The sequence below is a fragment of the Phyllostomus hastatus genome, unplaced genomic scaffold (genome assembly GCF_019186645.2).
Source record: "Phyllostomus hastatus isolate PE091 unplaced genomic scaffold, TTU_PhHast_1.1 phas_contig_159, whole genome shotgun sequence".
Classification (NCBI taxonomy): Eukaryota; Metazoa; Chordata; class Mammalia; order Chiroptera; family Phyllostomidae; genus Phyllostomus; species Phyllostomus hastatus.
Genome location: NW_025333640.1, coordinates 22504744 through 22519192, shown reverse-complemented (window position 1 = coordinate 22519192; position 14449 = coordinate 22504744). Strand labels below are relative to the sequence as shown.

At 42.7% G+C, this 14449-nt stretch overlaps 1 protein-coding gene across 6 annotated transcripts in view; it reads right to left on the bottom strand.

Annotated features, from left to right (window-relative positions):
- The window catches only part of FBXW7 (F-box and WD repeat domain containing 7), a 167864-nt gene extending 160291 nt beyond the window's left edge, over positions 1-7573 (bottom strand). For 2 of the 6 annotated variants that reach the window (XM_045830814.1, XM_045830819.1), the window contains exon 1: positions 7443-7573. The gene's annotated coding sequence lies outside the window, so the exon portion shown is untranslated. The remainder of the gene's footprint in view (positions 1-7442) is intronic. The other 4 variants (XM_045830816.1, XM_045830821.1, XM_045830817.1 and 1 more) reach the window with 4 other exon arrangements.
- Positions 7574-14449: the final 6876 nt, after the last annotated feature.

Genomic DNA, 14449 nt, shown 5'->3' with positions numbered 1-14449 from the left:
ACTGCAGAATTACTTCAGTATCATTTGTCAAATTCAAGGTCTGACCTGAAAGGTTGAACAACATACAGCCTCACTTTAGCCTGCTGTCTATATCACGCTTTAAAAAAATCTTTAACTTAACAAGTTAACAGTGACTGGTCACATTACTATATGCCAGGCACTCAACTAAAAGCCTTGCATATGTTTTATATCATCTCATTTAATCATAACAAGAATCCTGTGAAGGACATGGTTTTTCCCCATCAACAGGTGATAAAGCCAATATTAGACGGATCAATAGCTTGTCCAAAGCCACATGGCTAAGAAATGAACTGCCTAACAAATGAGTCTTCTGCCTCTATAGTATGACTATATTTTAATTACGTAAATGAGACATGAATTAGCAGTATGGTGCTAGCTCCAGTTAGGCGCAATATTTTCAACCATTAGATAGTTATGTTATTATTATTAGTGAAATCAACTCCTTCTCAGATCTAGAGAATGTCATGCAAAGGCCTATTATTTATTGCCCCTTACACTGCTCTAAAAATATGTTATCCTAAAAGTCTCATAAGATAAATACACTCTTCCAAACCCAAACCAGCAATTTACTATGAGATTTTCACATGTGGCACTAACATGCAGATATGTGCTCCTTGACTTATGGTAGTTATGTCCCAGCCAGGGGTGTCTAACCTGCAGCCCACAGACTGCATGTACCCAGCATGGCTGAGAATGCAGCCCAACACAAAATCGTAAATTTGCTTAAAATATTATGAGATTTTCTTGTGATTAGGTGTCACAATATATTTAATGTGTAGCCCAAGACAACTTGTCTTCCAGTGTGACAAAGAGACGCCAAAAGACTGGACACCCCTGCAACCCACCGTAAGTTGAAAATATATTTACTGGAGAGGAAGAAAGGGTGGTGGGTGGAGGTGGACGAGGGTATATAGGAGGGATAAATGGTGATGGGGATAATTAGTTAATTAATTTTTAAAAATGCATTTACTACACCTAACCTGCCAAACATTGTAGCTTGCCTAGCCTACTTTAAACATGCTCAGAACACTTACATTAGCCTGCAGTGGGTCAATATCCTCTCGCTGCCGCTGTCCAGCACCATAAAAGAGTATCATACTGCTTACTGCTAGCCCAGAAAACAGATGAAAATTAAAAGTCAAAGTATGGCTTCTACTGAATGTACATCGCTCTTGCACCACCATAAAGTTGAAAGACAAACCATCACATGTCAGGGACCATCTGTATATTGATGGGTTAATTCAAGATGCTGTGTAATGAATAAACCAAAAACAAAACAAAACAAAAAAATAGTATCTTATCCAACAGTGAGCTTCTCGGAGAAAAGGCTAAGTGACATTAAAAATATTCTGCACTATACAGTCGTATGCTTTAATATCTCCTGAACTCCACAGCAGTCGTGCAGAAAGGAGCACTTGGCACAATACCCACAGACACACTCCCAACGTGCCACCTCCTTCCTCAGTCCACTGAGTTTCCAGTAGCTACCTCTCTCAGCTGGAGAGAAAGGCCAGAGGAGACACAGCATAGCAACAAAAACTGCACAATATCTGACCCACAAGCTATCCCTTAGGTGATGGACGAAAAGCAAAAGATAAGATACTCAACCAATAAGGTCTCTCGTGCAATCTTAATATCTTTCTGCTACCTGCATTGCAGCTACAACACAAATGTGCTAGCGTGCTCTTTTAAAGAAATCAAGGGTTATTCAAAAATTTTAAAGGTTTTAGAAAAACTGTTATACATTAGTTTGTCATTGAATAACCAGGTCAAGTATACATGTTCCCTCAAATATTTCACAATTTTGAAACTGTAAATATAGTCTTGTGTAAAAGTATAATTAGAAAATATATATCCTATAGTAATCAGGAAATGTCATATATACTTAGAAAATATACTCTGAACATACTGTGAAAGGTATCATGAAAAAGTATCAATAAGTTATCAGAAGAAAACAATAAAAATCTAAAAGCACATTAAGGCATAAAACAGTATGATTTTATACAGAATAGAAAAAAGTCTCAAAGTAAAAAGGTTTAACAGCAAGAGTTCATTATTTGAAAGTAACTTTAGTCATCTGTTTGTAATGACAATTCAGCTACCCTTAATAAATAATATTACACCACCCTTTTTCCTGGCCCATTGAAAGTGTCACCAACAAAGAATATTTCTATTTGGAATATTTGCAGATATGAGATGAACACCTGGTATCTCATAAATTGCCACTCACCCTTAAGCTTGTGAAATAATAAAAATTACTTGAAAAGGTAAAAATTAAATTGAAGATTTTTAAAACATTAAGATTCCTCCCCTAATGAACAGAAAAGCAACTTTACAGTGACCCTCTAAAAGGTATAAAAAAATTGTCAGATTATATAAACTCTTTTTTTTAAGGAAGAGGAACTGAAGTACCAATAACATATGCAGAAAAACTACACAAAGTAAAAGCAGGTTTGAAACTAACTAAAAACTGATCACTACTGCAAGGCTAACACCCTCTCCTGCCATAAGTAGGAGAATCCTGAGATAAATAAAATGTATAAAACCAGGACAAAAATATACCATCTTCCAATGCAGGTATTTGTTGACATATGAAACAAATGTTTTAGAATTAGCTACAGTGTAAAATTACACAGAATGAATTATCCATTCTAAAACACATGTGAGACAGACTCACCTAAGAAATTAACCCATGGGATATTTAAAGATGCACGAAGATTTTTAAAGTACACTTTTAAACAATTTAAGTAATTTGTTAAGATATAATATTGTACTTAAAACTGACAAAACAAAAATTGTGGAGCCAATCATTCTACACATTGAATTGGTCACTATAAGAAATTCCAACTTTAGGAGACAAGTATCAAACCTTAACGTTCTCATAATTTGGTTAATACTTTCATCTGATCCAAGCCAACCATAAACACTTCTAACTTTATATCTAGAGTAAATACTTTATAATTTATTTTCAGAAGCTTTCAAAAGTATATCCATAAGCTCCTTCAACTTCTGGCCATGATACCCAGTATACCACCACATGCCAAGTATACCCAGTATTATCACCACATGCCAACTCTGGTATCTACGAAACACAAGGAGTCCCCACTTTCTGCTGCACCCCTTTATAGATGGCACTGCCACTGCTCCTTCATCCATGGTTTTCATCACTGCCTTGCACAGTAGGCTCTACGCCTTGGGCAGAATCACATTAAAACAACCCCCAAGGGACGCATCTCATTTAGAAGAAAGACCACCTAAAACAGCCAATCCACATTTGTAAGAAATGAAGCTCATACTGTATTGTTGGTGGACTTGACAGTTGTCTACACCTGGAGTCCATAAAATACAAGCCAAACCCACCTTACCCCCTATTTTTACATGAAAGGTTTTAATGCAACACAGTCACATTCATTCACTTATTATCTATGGAAGACTTTACTACAAGAGCAGAACTGAATCACTGAGACAAAGGCAATGTAGTCCATAAAATCTAAAATATTTACTAATCGACACTTTATCAAAAAAAAAAAAAGAAATAATAGGTTTGTCAACCCCTCCTCTACACAATGAGACAGCAGAGGAGAAACAAGACTTTTCCGAGAACCACCTCCAAAGTACATGAACTCGGCTGCTGCTGGCGGAGGAACAGGCTTTGCAGTCAGTCATCTGGTGCTAAAACACACAACTGCACACCCTCAAGGCTCTTTAACCTTCCCATATCAATCCCAAAGTCGCCAAAGCACAGCGCACATGACATTACCACTCCCTACTACCAGAGGCCACCTTTCCCACTGTCATTACTAGTAAATCATGTTAACCCCAAACGGCTGTCCTTTAAATTCATCAAAACATGGTTTCACCTGCATAAAAAGTTGTTGTGGAAAGTCAGGGTACAGAGGGCAGGCACCCATATGGTATATGCTCCAGTCTCTGTGTCCTCATCCTAGATCCAGCTCCTTGTTTAACTATCTCTTTCCCAGAGGGTCCTGCCTTTTGAATCACCACTCTTAAGAAGAGGCCAAAGAAGCTACTAGGAAAGCAGGGAATTCAAACTAAGGAACACCAAAGTGGGGATATATGGATCCCTACCTCATAACCCTTAATCTTCGTCAGGGTCAACACCAAATGCTAGCCACACCAGCTGCAGGTTTCATCACAGGAAAAAAAAAAAAATAGAAAAAGACAGTCTTCCAGTATCTCAGACCTCAAAGGTGTCTGAATTTTTTTAAGTGCCAAGTTGTTTGGTGTTTTTTCATAAAAGGGTTTCAAAAAAAGGGATTTTCGGCACTTCTGTGCCAACACAGGGACATCCCCTCCATTGTACAGGACACAAAGACACACGCCAGCGGCTAGCAAGGGAAGCAGCCCTCTCTGCCAGCTATTTTTAGCCCCACTTCGTCATGTTAAAGACCAAAGTTAGGGTGATAATGCTGAGCAAACTTTAAAACTTTAAAAACATGAATATGGCAAAAGAAATCTGTCCTTTCATGATTAAGTTTCTTAACACTGAAATCCTATATATTCTTTTGAACTTAACCTCAGGGGACCTATACACGCTACAAGTTTATCACAGCTGTGTCCAAAATATGCACTCATATGCCCTAGGACTGAACTGGTGGCCATGTTTAAGGGCTGTTCCTCCCTTTCCAACTTCAGTTCTTATCCCCTTTTAAAACATTTATCTTGAGGACAGTTTATCCTTTCTCTGTTCTTACTATAGCTTTGGTAACTTTAAGAGATTCCCCTTCCCCCCAAGGAAAAATACCCATTTTTCATTCTCCATCAGCACTCTTGAGAAACCTCAATACTCTGAAAAAGACTTCCAGCTCTACATTTTCAGCATATCGCTCATTAGTCTAACTAGTTTATTGTCTTGAGATTGCATCAATTTCCAACATAATACCCTAAAATTTAAGGTCCAAAAAAAGTACAATGCCCCATTTCTGAATTATTTTTTATAAGAAACCACTAGCAACATACTAAAATACTGGAAGGATGTTCTTTTTCACCCCTTAATCTGTACAGCTCTTCAATGACCATGGTGTGAAACTGTTGGTTCCCTAGAAAAAGAAAATGCCAAAAGAAAAGTAATGCCTCATGGCCTAAAACACAGCTTCTCCTCAATCACCTAAAACATACATTGTTTCCAAGTGCTTCTTTGATCTGTAAACATGTATCTACACAAACACAGATGGACCCTAAAAGCCTTTTCAACAACTTCCCTCTATATTCCCACAAAGCTAACTTCCTAATTACATTTGTCCCTTGCACCCTCTAATTCGAAAGTCTTAAACACTTTTTCTCTAGACAGACCTTCTCAAGTTTGGTGCAGACATTCTAATTAGCTCTGCATAGTTCAACACCAGCATCTCCCTAATGAAAAATGTACAAATACAGTTATATCTGTAAGGTACCAAACACAGCATCTGGCATACAGTGGCAGTGGATAAATAGTGGTCCATTCCCCCTTTCCTACAATTTCATGCAATTTGTGATTTGCTGCCTTTGTCACCTAGAAGTAAAGCATCTCAAAGGTGGAGACCCCAAATACTATGTTGTTTCTTTGATAACCAAGTATGCAATAAAACACTATCATGATGTTTAACAATCTATGTCAAAGCAGTAAAAACTCTTAGAGTTGGTAAACGACTTTGATGGAGAACAATCTACACTCAAACTACAGTGTGTTGGTTTGTCATCCCTTCCTCCTCCAAAAAACAGCCTACGGAAGACTAGACTTTTCTTCCTCCTGTTTCTGTACAACATGGGATACGTGAATTCCTCAAGGTCACAAAGGAAGATAAAAGAACCAGAGACATTTGTTTTTGATTTCACATCTAACATTACATCTACTACTCAATATTCTCCTGTCAGTACCCATTTAAAATAAATAGAACTTACGGTTCCTTATAAAAGCATAACAAGGACTGGGCATACGAAGACAAAGCAGGTGGAAAAGTTCCAGAAGAGGGCAAAGTGATCAAAGGAGTGGAGGAAATCAGTCTAAGGCAGCCAGCCAGACAGACAGACAGACAGACAGACAGAGTCAGGGAAGATAATGGTAAAGAGAAATAATCAAAATCTGTAAAACCAGAAAAAGATGAACTCCGGCTTGTTTTAGCATTTCTCAAAACCCAAAGTCTGGATGTGTGCTGGAATGTTAAAGAGACGAGTTTGGGATAAACCTGTAGAACTCATTACTTCCAAAGACAAGAAGTACGGGATGAAACATTGTTGGGGGAAGTTTTAAATAAACTGAATCAAAGTCCTGACTGGAGAAGTTAGCGTAAGTAACCCCAGGCTCACAATTCACTCCCACAGAGCTTCTCTCAGCAGTGGCTTCAGAGACAGCAAGACCACGCAGTGTCTAGAGGCACCATGATTCCAGACACAGTCCTCCCTATGCTTGCTCTTAAACAGATAAAATTCCATCCTGTGCCAAAGCCTTAAGGTCTATAGAAATATATGAAATGATAATTACTATCCTGCACCTTAATTTGGCACCCTAAGAAGATACCTAAAATACAAATCAAAGATTTTATACATTTCGCCTCTAATAGAAAGAAAAAATCATTCTTCAAAATATTAAATATCAAGTTTCTCATTTGACAGAATAGAAACTCAAATAAGCATTCTTATTAGTCTCAAGTCTCAAGTCCTAAGTCTCAAGTCATTCTGCCAAATAAAAAAGTGCTGCTGGCAATCAGGACATATGCTATTCAAGAAAAAAAATTTAATTAAGTATTTGGGTACGAAATAACAACTTTTGTACACTGGGTAAAGTGCGAAATGCTCTCCCCCAATTAAGTTGTGATTCATAAGAACTCAGAATCTAGAGTAACTGAAGTCTGTGACAGTGTCCTCCTGACACTCGGGAATTGCACCCAGGAAATGAGGAGGTTGGAAAAAAAAACTCCTGTACGGATAGGTACTGAAATGAAAATCTCTTCAAGGAAGAGTGCACCCCCCCAAAAATAGTATTTTACTTCCTGGGGCTCGGAGGGAAAGAGGTTCCCACTTGAGAACCCCCGAACAGGACTTGCCCAGAAACAGAAACGACAAACGACAGCGCAGTTTCACACCCGAGGCACCAGGAAAAGGTGTGTTGCAGCGATGTCCTTTGTGTGCACATATGCGCCGGCTTCCCCAATTTCCTTTTGCCAATTACTGGACAGAAAGGTGCAAGTGTCCACTCTGGGGAAGGACAGAGCTCCTCCAGGAGAAGCCTGTCAGCTCGAGCGTTACACGTAGAAGAGCTAAAAGGTTAGACACAGGCTGCCGTCTCCCGCCGCGAGGACTACAGGTACCTCCTCTCGTCCGTGCACTCCCCGCACTCTGGGAAACCACCAGCAAAACTCCGGGAGGGCGCACCGGCAGCCTCCCGCTCCCCACCCCTCGATCCCTCGCCCGGGGCCACTCACACTTTTGAGAAGAGCCGTGGCGCTGGGGAAGGGGGCTGGTCCCTTCCTCCTCCGGACTGAGGCTGCTGCCGCTGCGGAAGGCTCCGACCCGCGCGTTGCGGAGGAAGAAGCGGGGCTCGGGTCGCTCCACCAGGCGGCCACCGGGTCTCTTCCGCGCTGCGGGAGCAGAGGTGGCGGCGGCCCGCTTACCTCCTGTTCGCCTCTTCCTGGGTCTCTTCAGGCTGTCTTCTGCCCGTCCTGGGCCACTTCTCCCGGGACGGTCACGTTCGGGAGGCTCCGGGTTTTGTTTTTATAAAGTTTCCTCTGGGCGGAGGCAGCGGCCGGCCCCCCGGGTGCCCCCGGCCCCGCCGCCCTCGGGGCTGGGGCGGGGGAGGGGGCTCTAAGAACTCCTCTTGGAGTCCTGCCGAGGAGCCGGGGGGCCGGCGACTGGCCAAGGGCGAAGACCCCCGAGGGGGCGAAGGGGAGGGGGAAGGTCAGGAAAGGACCGCGGCGCCGGTCCTGCTCTCCCCGCCGCCCCGGCCGCCGCTTCACATCGGGGTCCCCGCCCCCCGGCCGGGGGTGGTTGCTGAGCTTGAAGCCCCCACTCATACACTCCGGGGCGAGATGCTAAGGCCCCGGGCAGGTGGCCGAGGCAGCGGCGAGGTGGGGGACCTGGCCGGCTCCTCTCGGCGCCGCCCCCGCTCCCGGCTCCAGCATGTGTCGCTGCGGCTGGGACCCCCTCCCTACACTTTGGGGGTCCCTCGCCACGCGCCCCGGGACCAGACAGGAGCTCCGGCCCCTTCTCAGCGTCCTCTCACCGCGGAGCAGCTGGCTACCCCCGGCCCGAGGTAGCCGCCTCCCTGCCCCCAAGCCGCCGGCTCCGGCTCGGGCTCCGGCGTGTGCAGCCGCTGCTGCCGGCCGGGAAGGTGAGGGGGGGAGAAGAGCGGTGGCCGCCGCTCCCGCTGGCCCAGGTTAGGGCGGAGGTCTGGGCGGCAGCCAGTGCACGGGGGCGGGGTCTTTCGGGTGCTCCCAGGCTCTCACGCTTTCGGCCGCGGCGGCTGTAGCGCCCGGAGCTCAGATCGCTGTCTCGCTCGCTCTGTGCGGGGTTCTCGCCTCACTCCAGAGAGAGGGGCGGGAGGAAAGCGGCGCGGGCCGATGACGCAAGTAACCTAGCAACCGCTCTCCTCCCCCCGCCCTCTTCTTTCCGCTCGGAGGCTTGCTCCGCTGGCCTTTTTTCCCCTTTCCAACCACCCCGCCCCGGGCGACTCCGGCGCGCTCTGATGACGCTCAAAAGGAAGAGGAAGTCGGGGTTCCGCGAGCGGGTGGGTGCGCCGCGGGCCGCGGGACTGCAGCCGCTGCCGCCGCCTCTACGGCCGCGTCAGAACTGAAGAGAGGAAGGGGAGGAGCCGAGTGGAGCCTAGGCGGCCGCCTTATCTCACCCCCGAGTCGGGGGCAGCGGAGAGGGCTTCATCTTTTGTGGTTTCCTTCAGGGCAGGTGGTGACTGCTCCTTTGGGAGCCAGGAGGAGGCCCAGGCCGCGCGGCCACGCTCGGGTGCGCACCACCTGAAGGTGAGGCATTTGGCCCCAAACAAGCCTTTGAAAGCTGTGCTGAGTGAGAAGTTGTCCCACAGACTGATCCCCTCGCTGCACCTGTTTCGGGGAGCGAGCGCCCCACCCTTTCCGTGGTGTGGGGCGAGACCCGGCGCCGGATAACGTGTCATCGGCCCAGTAGACGTTTAATATATGAATGAATGAATGCATGCATGAACACTCGCGGGACTCAAAAGGAGTGGATGCAGTGCTAGCGCTTTGTGAACAGCATAGCATGGTAAAGATGAGAGCTGCAATACATCCCTTTTCCGTCTGCCCCCAAAAGGAAATAGGGTGCAGCTTGAGCATCGAGTCACAACCTGAGTCTTACTAGTGGAAAAGGAGGTGAATTGCCCGGGAAGGGGAAGAGAGCCAACCTCCCTGAGATTGTGGAAGGATTTTTGACAGTTTTTCAGGGAGAGAATTTAATCGTGCCTCACTTTCGGTAATCATGCGTGCTCGTGGTTTGGAACTTTGGAGAACTGGCCTTGGTTGTATATCGGTGTACATTACCGTCATCAAGAAATTGTGGCCTGTGTTTCCAACCTGACTCAAAGGCTATTTTCTTTTTGAAATAAGCATTGTAACTGGTGTGCAGCTTTCCGTACAAGTGTTATCCTGGGAAGTAAATTCAAGTAAAACTCATGATGTTGAATGTGTAGTTCTCTAAGAAAAGAAATTTGAAGAGAAAAGGACCAGACTCCTCTGATTGGACCTGTCGTGGTGAACAGTGTGAGAATGAGATAACAAGCAGCAGCGATGATGATAGAACGCAGATGTCATCATGCTGCCAATGCGCCCTGGCACACCTTACCTCCTCTGGAAGGGGCAGTAGTGGATATTCCAAATCTTTCCACCTCGGGCGATAAAGAGCAAGTTTCAATAGGCACACTAGGGAAGCTCGGGGTCTCTGCCACTACTGCCACCACCATATGCAAACAGTAGACCAAGGAAACTTTAACTGGATAAATCCAAAGGTTCATCTTCATTAAAGTGTTGCAGAAAAGGCGATGGGGACGGGATGTTGTAGAAGCAAAAAGAGACTCACAAAGTGCCATCTGCCCATCTGCCCTTGATCCTAAATTCCAACAGCCAGATTAACTGTTTTACCTAAGCTACCCTGGATTTGACTGCCTTTTCATAACCTGCTATGTCCGTGTTCTTCCAAATAAGACCCGCAGGGAATCAGATCAAGTGATACGCCCAAATGGCTGCAAAACAAATCTTACAGGTTTTGCCTGTGTTCCTCATTTCCTGATAGAAGTTGAAGGAATAAAATACACAGATTTAGAAGATTGTGTGAAGCTGAGCACCTCAGATTTTATCCAGAACCTCTGGGTTTTGAATAAAACCAGTGCAAACATCAGAGCTTTGCAACCCAGCAGAGGATACCTCAGAAAAAGTGTGTCCCAGATGGGGTTTTTCAGCAGCTTGAGCTGTGGCTCCACCCTAGAGCCTTAGTGCTGAAGAGCTCTCAGGAGAGGCCTCCACCAACTTTGCCACCTACGCAAGAAGGAACAGCTGCGCTACACTTACTGGGCAAGATCCACCCACCTCACCACCCAACCTAATAACTGGAGGAAACAGCTGGAACTGGTGCCTGGAGAAGAGGAAGTTCATACATGTCCAGCTTGGTCTGCAGCTCTTTAGTTCATTTATTTATTTATCCAGAGGAGAAAACAGCTAGTTCATTCAAAATTCAAAAAACTTTGAAGTTTTAGGGAGCAGATTTTTCCCTGGTTCACCTATTTGTCTCTGATAAAGATCTATATACTATGTTAAGATCTAACAAAGGGATATTTGTATAGGCCTCTTCTAAACTCGAAAGTGAGCTCTTATGGGAAACTAATCTGTTTGATTATCCCACATCAGTGCTTTTTACTATGAAAGATTTCGTAAGCTAAATTATCTTGCAAAATTTCTTCAAATGCCATCTATAGTATTCAATTACTTTTAGAATTTTTATTTTGAAATATACATTAAAATACATAAAGAGTTATTTGGTATAAGGAGTAATTATAAGAGAAACCTCCATGTGATCAGCCAGGTCAAGAAATGAAATATGGGCCCTGGCTGGTGTGGCTCAGTGGATTGAGCCCCAGCCTGCAAACCACAGGGTTGCCGGTTCGATTCCCATTCAGGGCACGTGCCTGGGTTGTAGGCCAGGTGCTGAGTAAGGGACACGAGAGGCAACCACACATTGGTGTTCCTCTCCCACTTTCTCCCTCCTTTCCTCTCTCTAAAAATAAAATCTTTTTTTTTAAGAAATGAAATATTGCCAGCATCCCAGAATTCTCCCCTGCTGACTTTCCTGAATGCAACTCCCTCTTTTTTGAAGATAACCATTATTCTATCTGTTGTGGTAATTATTTATTTGCTTTTATTGTTTTATCACAAGCATGCATCCCTAACCAATATTTTATTTAGTTCTGCCCTTTTGAACTTTATTAAATGGAACAACATAATATGTAAGCTATTATACTTACTGCTTTTGCTCAGCATTGTAATCCATATGCTATTTGGGTTGTTCATACAGCTTTAGTTTGTTCATTTTTTAAAAAACATCAATGTGTTGTTCACTCTCTCACTCCTCCAACTGGGGACCTGGCCTGCAACTCAGGCATGTGTCCTGACTAGGAATCAAACCGGTGACTTTTGGTCCATAGGCCGGCACTCAATCCACTGAGCCACACCAGCCAGGACTAGTTTGTTCATTTTAATTGCTAAATATTACAGTGTTCCATTGTAGCATATGCCATAGTTTATTTAGCCATTCTATTGTTAAGGGATATCTGAGTTTCTAGTTTGGAATGGTTATAAATGCTGCTATCAATATTCTTGATATATGTGATCCATCATGTCTATATCATTTTCTGTATGGTATATACTGGGAAGTGGACCTGTGTATCATAAACTTGAATAAATGATGCCAACCTGTTTCTAAAGTCTCTACCACCCATACACTATCGCTTTGCTGCGCATCCTCAACCACACTCAGTATTGGTTGTTCTTTTCAGTTTTGGCCCATCTGGTGGGTGTCCTGTATTCTGTCATTGTGTTTTTAACCTGCATTCCCCTGATTACTGATGCTGTTGAGGACCTTTTCATATATCAACTAGCCATTTGGATTTCTCTTGTGAAGTGTATTTATCTTTTTCAGGCCTAATCTTTGAGATGCCTGATGTGGTGTCATTTGTTAATGATTTAGCTTCCTTGCATCTATGTAACTAAACCCTATTCTTTGTTGCTTTGTATTTCATAGGGAACTATGTAACAAATTGTTCCCCCACACGCAGATGTTTTTTTCATTTCCCAGTTTCATTCATTATATGAAGTCACAATGGCTTTTTGTTTTCTTCCTGAAGTTCCTGCTAAAATATATAGTTTGGGGTTTTATTTTTTAATTTCACTCATTAATTTCAAATAATAACACATGTTACTGCCTGGCAGACTGTCCCAACATACTGTTTGATTGTTTTTATTATTTTCTTATCAGTCAATCCTCTGTTTAGAGTCAGTGATATTTTAAAACTGGAGGGAGATAAGACCCGAGAAATTAAGTGACTTACCCAAGTAACAAGCGAAAAGGAAGAACAAGGCAATAGGAAGCCTGAGCTCCACCCCCAGGTCTTCGGATAGAGTGTGCATGCGTTTACACCACACCAGTGCTCAGTCTTCGGAGCAGTGAGGTCAGTTAATTCCCGTGGTCTTCAGAATATCATTCGCTTCCGCATGGCAAGCCTCTTATTCTACCATTGGATAAGGTAATGTTAAGCCTAACCATTTTAGGATCAGATTAAGATTGATATTAAATAAAAAGAAAATTTTTAAAGGTGAATATAAATGACAGAGCTAAAAGGGATTACATGGGAATTTGCTTTAAAAACAAGGTTGAGGGACTAGGGGTGTGAAGGAATTGAACAAAAAAAGAACTCATGGACCTGGACAACAGTGTGGTGATTGTGGGGAGAGGGGAGCAGGTAGAGGTGGAAGAGGCTAGGAAAGAATAAATGGTGTTGGAAAAAAGTAAAATAAGGTTTCTTCACTCTGCCCTTTATTCCTTAGAGCCTGTCTGTCACTCGGGCCCTTTGCCTGTACAAAGAGTTACCATACTTCCTCCATATCTGAGAAGAGTTACAAAAAAGAAGGTGGAGGTTAACAGTGTCAATTGACAAAGGCCCTTGATGATGATCAGCTCCCTAATAATTTCATAATGTGGTTTGAAATGCTAGATGGTATCAGAACTTAACATTTGTAAATATAAGGACAAATCAACCTGGGGAATTTACCAACTGTTTGATGAGCTTGCCCCTGTGTTACCTTTATTATCATCTGGATTTGCAAACACCGTTTCTAAAAGTGAATGATAGAAGATGACTAGTTTTTAGTAGAAAAAAATAACTTTGAGTCACTCAAAATCTTTGTTAATTTAACAGTTTAAAAGTCACAAAGTATTTTTATCTAATAAAATCTAGCTATTTTAAATTACTGATTCAAAACAGCCTTAAAGAACTACATAGCCTTAGATGTAACAACTCTGAAGAGCAAAGGCATTACAGCTTGAAATTTAAAGTTGAGGTCATTGAACTAAAAATAGGGAGTTTCCGAAGGTACTAAATACATAAATGTTAATTGTATATTTTTGTGTTAACTTCCAAAAAGCAGTGTTCTATAGAAACCATAAAAGTGTTAGTATATGTATTATGAACATAGAATTTTCACATTTACTTCACCATGCAGTGAACAAAAACTTGCCACCTACTATTTCTTAGCACTCAGCTAAATGCTTGCTGGACATAAAATGGTGAGAAGAAAACATACCCTGGCTTCATGGAGCTTGCAGTCTGGTGCCTAGTGCATGCCGTGCTTGGGACTTCACACCATTTACTGTCATCTAAAACCATTTGAATATATCTGATGATGTAGGCAATGAATAAGACTGCTTTTTTTTCTCTTGATAAGCAAATAAATGACAACATGCTACAAACCTTGGATCTTATTACCATTTGTCAGATTATCATGATAATTTTGAAAAATACAGAAACATGCAAAGAGTAGTATAATGTGTGTTTACACACTTTTCACCTGGATTTTGCTGCATTTGCATTATGTAATTTTTTCTGAACCATTTGAAACTAAGTTGCAAGCATCATGGCGCTTCACTGCCAAGTACTTTAGCAGGTGTAAACTAAGAAAAAGAATATAACTAACCCCAGCCTTCAGTCAGATTTAAGAAAATTAAACATCTCTAAAAATATAATTCATATTTAAATTTTCCTAATTGTCCCAATAATATTACTTTACCTCTTTACTGGCATATAATTGACTAATAACATTGTATAAGTTCAAGGTGTAGAACATGTTGATATGAAATATGCACATAGTGTGAAATGATTACAACAGTTAGTTTACGCTATCACCTCATGTAGTTACCATTG